Here is a 7,023-nt window from a genome sequence, read left to right as displayed (position 1 = left end):
TTTTGAAGGTTGCTACCATCAACTGCATGCTCAGCTCATCATTCAGCCCTTCCAGAAACTTCTCCTGCTTGGCTGCATCTATAGCAACGTCATCTGGGGCATAACGTGCTAACTTACTAAAGTCCTCCACATACTGGCCTACGGTGCGTCCTCCTTGGCGTAAGTTGCGAAACTCATGCTTCTTCATGGCCATAGCTCCTGCTGAAACATGGGCAGTACGGAAAGCTTGCTGAAACTGGTCCCATGTGACAATGTCGATGGGGTGAGTGGCTGTGTAATTCTCGCACCATGATGCTGCGGGTCCATCAAGCTGATGTGCGGCAAAACGCACTCTCTCCGCATATGTGCATCCTGCAGTGGTCAACTCCCTTCCAACTTTGCGGAGCCAATCATCTGCAACAATCGGCTCGGTGCTACTGGAATACACCGGCGGATTTACCCTCAAGAAACGGGTCAAATGATCAACAGGGGGTGGTGGTGGTGGGTTGTTGTTGTTGTTGCCTTGGTTCCGTACTAGTGCTTGCATCAAGACATTCTGCTGCTGAATCAACTGAGTGATCTTCGGTGGGAAAACAAATCCGGTGTCGCGTCTCGGAGGCATCTGATGGGTTTTGAAAAGATGAGAATTTAGAATAGAATGAGGTCTAGAGAGAAAACACTACCCATATGCACATGAGACAAACACAATCAATATCACTCAAATCAATTCAAACAAGGCATACAATCGATCTAACTATCGTCACAAAGTGCTCGGACTATACTATATACATGGGGAAATACTACTACTGATTATGGTGGTCTACTAGAAATTTTGATCGGTCGAAGACTCCATGGTATCTGCTCCAGCTTCATCAACAAAGTCATCTTCACAGGGGTCCGAGTCGGTGTCGTCGATGATGATGTAGTTATCCGGGCAAGCGCAATCATTGTCTTCTCCTCCTGGTGCTGGGTCTCCCATGAATACTCCGATCTTCTTATCAGGTCGTCATTCTTCTCCAACAACGTGGCGATCTCCTCCTCATATCCATCACGCGTAGACTTGAGTTCTTCCTCCAACTCCGTGATCTTGGTCAATGCCTTCTTCAGATCTATCATGCTTGTGCACATTTGGTTCTCCTGGCGACGAATGTGTTGGTTTAACTCCTGGATGAAAGCTGCAATTGATCTATCCTTCTTGGTGCTGATCATCTCCCATTGCTCATCTCGGCGCCCACAAATCTGGTAAATGGTATCCTTAAGCTCCTTGTGGTAAACTTCTCCAATGCGTCCCATGGTGATGTGGGCTGCCATGCTCTTTCCTAGACTCCGGGTTGGTGCATCAAAGGAAAACTCTACGGGCTCGGTGACGGGCATGAACGTCCTTCCTGGAACCTGAACTTGAATCATCCAACGCTCCTCTTCTGGTAGTGTGGCATTGTAGGTTCCGGTGAAGCTTGGTATTCCGATGTTCAGGTATCTAGTGACTTCCTTCAAGTGGCGTCCAAAGGGTGTATCTTCATCTGGTTGCATGAACTTGTTCCTCGCATCCGCCATCCTAAAACAGAGGAAAATGGAGAGGAGTCAGAAATGAGAAGAGAATAGTGATCTAGGGTTTACGCTTAGTGGTCGTGTCCTACAGTCAGCGTGTGCTCTGATACCATCTTGTAGCAACCAGACCTCAGACGGTCAAGTCTCTGTGCATCAGTGTCATCCCTGGATCAGTAATGCTGACACGCACAGTATTCGAAGGATTTATAACAGAGTAGCAATCACACACTTATTACATCGAATGTCTCAAAAGAGAACTTAATACAACAAATATGGCTTAAGGCCATCTAAAAACGATAACAGCGGAAGACTTGGAAGATAAGCGAGTCCATGAACTCCAACGGCATCACTGAGTATAGAACCACGACCTAAGGCACCTTACTCGTCGTCAAAAAAGTTTGCAACATGAAACGTTGCAGCCCGAAAACGGGTCAGCACATGGAATATGCTGGCAATGTAACAGATAGAGAGTAATGAACAGAATAATGCTATACTACATGCATATTTGGCTGGTGGAAAGCTCTATGCTTACAGTTTTGTGAAAAGCCAATTTTTCCCTACTGCAAAGGAATAAATTTTATTTAACTATCATGGTGGTTGTTAAACATTGAGAATGGGTGACACCATCTCAATCCCAATTAAGTTTCAACATTAATCCCAACAAAATTAATTAAAGTAACATGATGAGATTCACATGATAATTCAAGTACTAGATACTCAAGTTGTCCATAACCGGGGACACGGCTAATCATGATTAGTTTATACACTCTGCAGAGGTTTGCGCACTTTTCCCCACAAGACTCGATCTCCTCCGTTGGGATTCTCGCACTACATGATGTTTGAGAAACGGATGACCGAGACATAGTCTTTCAGAAGCGTTTGCACCTTACGATCGGGTAGACAGTACCACCTACAACCCCTACATCTGCTAGTCTACCACTGTAAGAGTTCACAAAACTTAATCAACTACGCTAGAGCCCATAATAGCTTGTGGCTGCACACGGAAGTTTCTAGCATGAATAATCTCATGATCCCTTTGAGCCTGGGTGGCGGTCCATAAAAAAACAGGCAATCGCTGGAATACCCAGGTGCCTCAATCCACCCAGATGTGTGTTTAAGTAGCCACCTTAAATTGAACCATTAATTAACAATCTCACATCTGTCATGGATACACTCACCCAATCCACGTCTACTAGCATAGCATAGCAATATAAGCAAACGTAGAAGTAACTCCCAAGGGTTTGGTAATAAACCGGGCAATAGGTTCTACCTCATCAGCTACTTCCAACCCACAATTTAATCAGATCCTAATCATGCAATGTTTGAGGATTGATCTAATGCAATAAAACTGGGTATGAAAAGAGGCATGATCAAAGTGTTACTTGCCTTGCTGATGATCCGTGAAACCTAGGGATTCGAAGTAGCAAGCGGCGCACTCCGGGTACTCTATCGCAAACAAACAAGCATACAATAAGTACTCGTCTAATGCACAGGTAAAACTCAAATAAGAGATCTACCCAGAAAGTTCAACTTAAGAACTCCGGTTTGCAAAAGAATCAAATCAAACGAAGCAACGAAAGTCAAACGGCGAAAGAAACAAGCTTGGTTAAATCTGGACCTAAGTCAAAATTTACAGTAGCAAAAACTTGTTTGAGTTGGTTAAACAGAAAGAGGGTTTCGAGACGAAACTCTAGGCGATTGAATCACCTGATTCCGACAAACGAGCGAAAAGTTAAACCAAAACGAAAAACAGATCGGAAATCGCGATCAGAAATAATCAGGGAAAATCCGAGAAAAAGAAAAACTGACGAACGGTTTAACGAACGGACGTTCATTAACTGTAACTAAATGATGAACGCGTTCGTTAAAACGAACGAACGAGCGAACGCTCGCTAAATAAGAAAACCGAAAAAAACAAAACAAAACCGATCTAAAAAACCTAGGGTTTTCTATAAAAAACCGAATCGGTTTTCTTCAGAAAACCGGGCGGCGGGCGGCTACCTCGGCTCGGGGCTCCGGCGAAGTCCGGCGGCTCCGGCGGGGCAACAAGAGGCGGCTTGGGGCGGCGGGGCTACGGGCGTCGGCAGCGGCGGCTTTCCCGGCGGCGGGGCTGCGGGTTCGGTGGCGGGGTGAGGGGCGGCGGCGGCGCGGCGTGGGGAAGGGGGCGCCTCGGGAGGCGTGCTCCTCCTGGACTCGGGCGGCGGCGGTGGTCTCCGATCCGGAGACGGCGGCGGGAGGCGCGGGCGGGACGGCCTGGTTCGGCTAGGCTTCGGCCCAGTCGGGCGCGCGGGAGTTTTTTTTAAACAATTCCGCCGAGACTAAGAAAAATTCTAGAAAATAAAATAAAATTCTAAAAAATGCCAAAATAAAATTTTCACCGTCTAAATAAAATACTTAGAACAAGATGAACATTTTCTTGGCCATAAAATGCAATTTTGAAAAACGTGCAATTTTCCTAAATTCAAATAAAATAGCAAAACTGCAAATAAAATAAGATTTGATTTTTTTATTAAATCCTCAATATTTCTTATTTTTGGGATAGTCATTTTATTCCCTCTCTCTTATTTTTATAAATGAAATAATTGAAGATAAAATAAATAAAATCAAATGATCCTATTTTCAAAATTTGAGAAAACCCAAATATGAAAATAACGAAATCCCCAACTCTCTCCGTGGGTCCTTGAGTTGCGTAAAATTTCTAGGATCAAACCAAAAATGCAATAAAATATGATATGCAATGATGATCTAATGTATAACATTCCACATTGACAATTTGGGATGTTACACTTGGCCCGTGATATGAGTACAACATGCATATAATGTCCTGGAGTGTATCTACTCTGTTGCAATGCCATGTGCTTAGCATGCTGATCATGCATGTAAATATGGCATGCCTTCCTGTTTTTCAGTACCTATTCCATTCATGATAACATGTTTTCAAATTCAAGTACTGTCATTCTACTCTATTGCAATGCCATCTGCTTAATTTGGACATCATGCTCCTGAATATCTTATGCATTGTTATTCATTAGTATGTACTTCATCTGTCTACCATACCATGTTTTTTTACATTGAAGTGATGTTCTAGTGCTCTATTGCAATGCCATCTTAGTTTCCCAATCATACACGTGTATGTTGCCTTAGTTTTTTCTGTACATATTCCGCTGCATACAGTTTTACATTCAACTAGTGTTTTTTTACTGTGTTGTCCTGTCGTATCCCTAGCTCTTACACCATACTCCCTCCGTCCGGATTACATGTTGCCGAAATGGATAAAAAAGGATGTATCTAGAACTGAAATACGCCTAGACCCATCCATTTTTTTCGGATGGAGGGAATACATGTCAATATGTCATGCCTTTCTATTCTTCAGTACCTATTCCATCTCTCTGTTGTAGCATGTTTTATAATTGAAGCACCATTCTTCTATACAAGGCATGCAAGGGGATGACGACTATGTTAGAATCTGAAGGGTTACAAACCAGGTCTTTGCAAAAGATCCAAACGCCAGGAGATAATAAACCAACTCCAGTTTTTATAGATACTGCTCCAGCACAGAGAAACCCAACTCCTACTGATAATAAGCAGATTCCAGTGGCCCAAGAACTAGTCCGCTCCAGTCCAACAAAAATATGTCAACTCCATTCTAAGAAGCGTGTGCATATCCTTGCATCATGAAATTTTATAGCATGCTGATCATATTTTCTACATGTTTCTTACCCATCTCTCTTTTAGAAAATAAGCTTAACAGATAGAAGAATTTCTGCACTGGTATCGTCTGTGAGGAAAGATTCTTGCAGGAATTCTCTGTGCTCCAATGCAGATGTAAGAACCTGTTGTATATCACTATATTTTTACATCAGCATGTATTTTGTTAATCGGCGTGAATCCAACCTTTATCTGATCTAAATTTAGTTGTAGCAAAATGTATGATTAAAGGCCACAATGTTGATTTTTGTAAGGAAAACTGCCTGGTAGTTTTGCATCCTGAGCTGCATGAGTGTACTATCTCATATTAGTGGGTTTGATTACTTTGGTTCTGCAGTGGGTTTTCAATGTTTTTTTACTGTGTTGTCCTGTCGTATCCCTAGCTCTTACATCATACTCCCTCCGTCCGGATTACATGCTGCAGAAATGGATAAAATTGGATGTATCTAGAACTGAAATACGCCTAGACCCATCCATTTATTTCCGGATGGAGGGAATACATGTCAATATGTCATGCCTTTCTATTCTTCAGTACCTATTCCATCTCTGTTGTAGCATGTTTTATAATTGAAGCACCATTCTTCTATATAAGGCATGCAAGGGGGAGATGGCTATGTTAGAATCTGAAGGGTTACAAACCAGGTCTTTGCAAAAGATCCAAACGCCAGGAGATAATAAACCAACTCCATTTTTCATAGATACTGCTCCAGCACAGAGAAACCCAACTCCCACTGATAATAAGCAGATTCCAGTGGCCAAAGAACTAGTCCGCTCCAGTCCAGCAAAAGAATTTCAACTCCATTCTAAGAAGCGTGTGCGTATCCTCGCATTATGAAATTTTATAGCATTCTGATCATATTTTCTACATGTTTCTTACCCATCTCTCTTTTAGAAAATAAGGTTAAATGATAGAAGACTTCCTTCATTGGGATTGTATTCGAGGAAAATATCTTGCGGGAATTCTCTGTGCTCCAATGCTGATGTAAGTACCTGTTGTATATCACTATATTTTTACATCAGCATGTGTTTTGTTAATCGGCGTGACTCCAACCTTTATCTGATCTAAAATTAGTTGTAGCAAAATGTTAAAGGTGCGAATGTTGATTTTTGTAAAGAAAACTACCTCGTAGTTTTGCATACTGAGCTGCATGAGTGTACTATCTCATATCATGCACATTACTGAATTGTAGTGTTGCTCTGGTTGTCCGTTCATTCTTGTGTCAATGTTGCTTCCGTATTACCTTACCTGGCTGATGATAGCTGTGCCATATTGTGTTAATTTGGTGTTGGCTAGTTGCCTAAATGTGTTGTTCCAATGTTGCTTTCCTATTATCTGACTTGGCCAATGATAGCAATGCTAGTGTCTTAATTTGGTGCATGCTACTGAAGATAAGAAGACATACTCTGAAAACAGCAAGGCAACCCCATTGTTTCTTTCCAATAAATCTAGGCCAGGTAATATGCCAATAACTCATGATTAATCTATTTGGTTCCCCTCCTAATTTATGTTATGATGCAGTGGTCGAGACACTCTCCACTATCAATAATACAAGCCTGCCAAAATCGCCATCTGAATCTGTTCAGTATCCTCTGTCTCGAATGCAACAGAAAAAATGTATGTTTGTGAACCAATTAATGGCTGAAGGAATGATGGAAATGGTGGAGGAATCAGAGGTGCAGAGTCCTGCGACACAACAACTGATCAATGTTTTCACAGACAGTGTAGCAAAGCAGCAAGAACTTGCCCACATGCTTATGGGTGTCATCCGTGCTGAGGTTGCAGATTGT

This window comes from Aegilops tauschii, chromosome 7, assembly GCF_002575655.3.
Source record: "Aegilops tauschii subsp. strangulata cultivar AL8/78 chromosome 7, Aet v6.0, whole genome shotgun sequence".
In the NCBI taxonomy this organism is placed as follows: Eukaryota; Viridiplantae; Streptophyta; class Magnoliopsida; order Poales; family Poaceae; genus Aegilops; species Aegilops tauschii.
Note: the sequence above shows the minus strand (reverse complement) of the source record.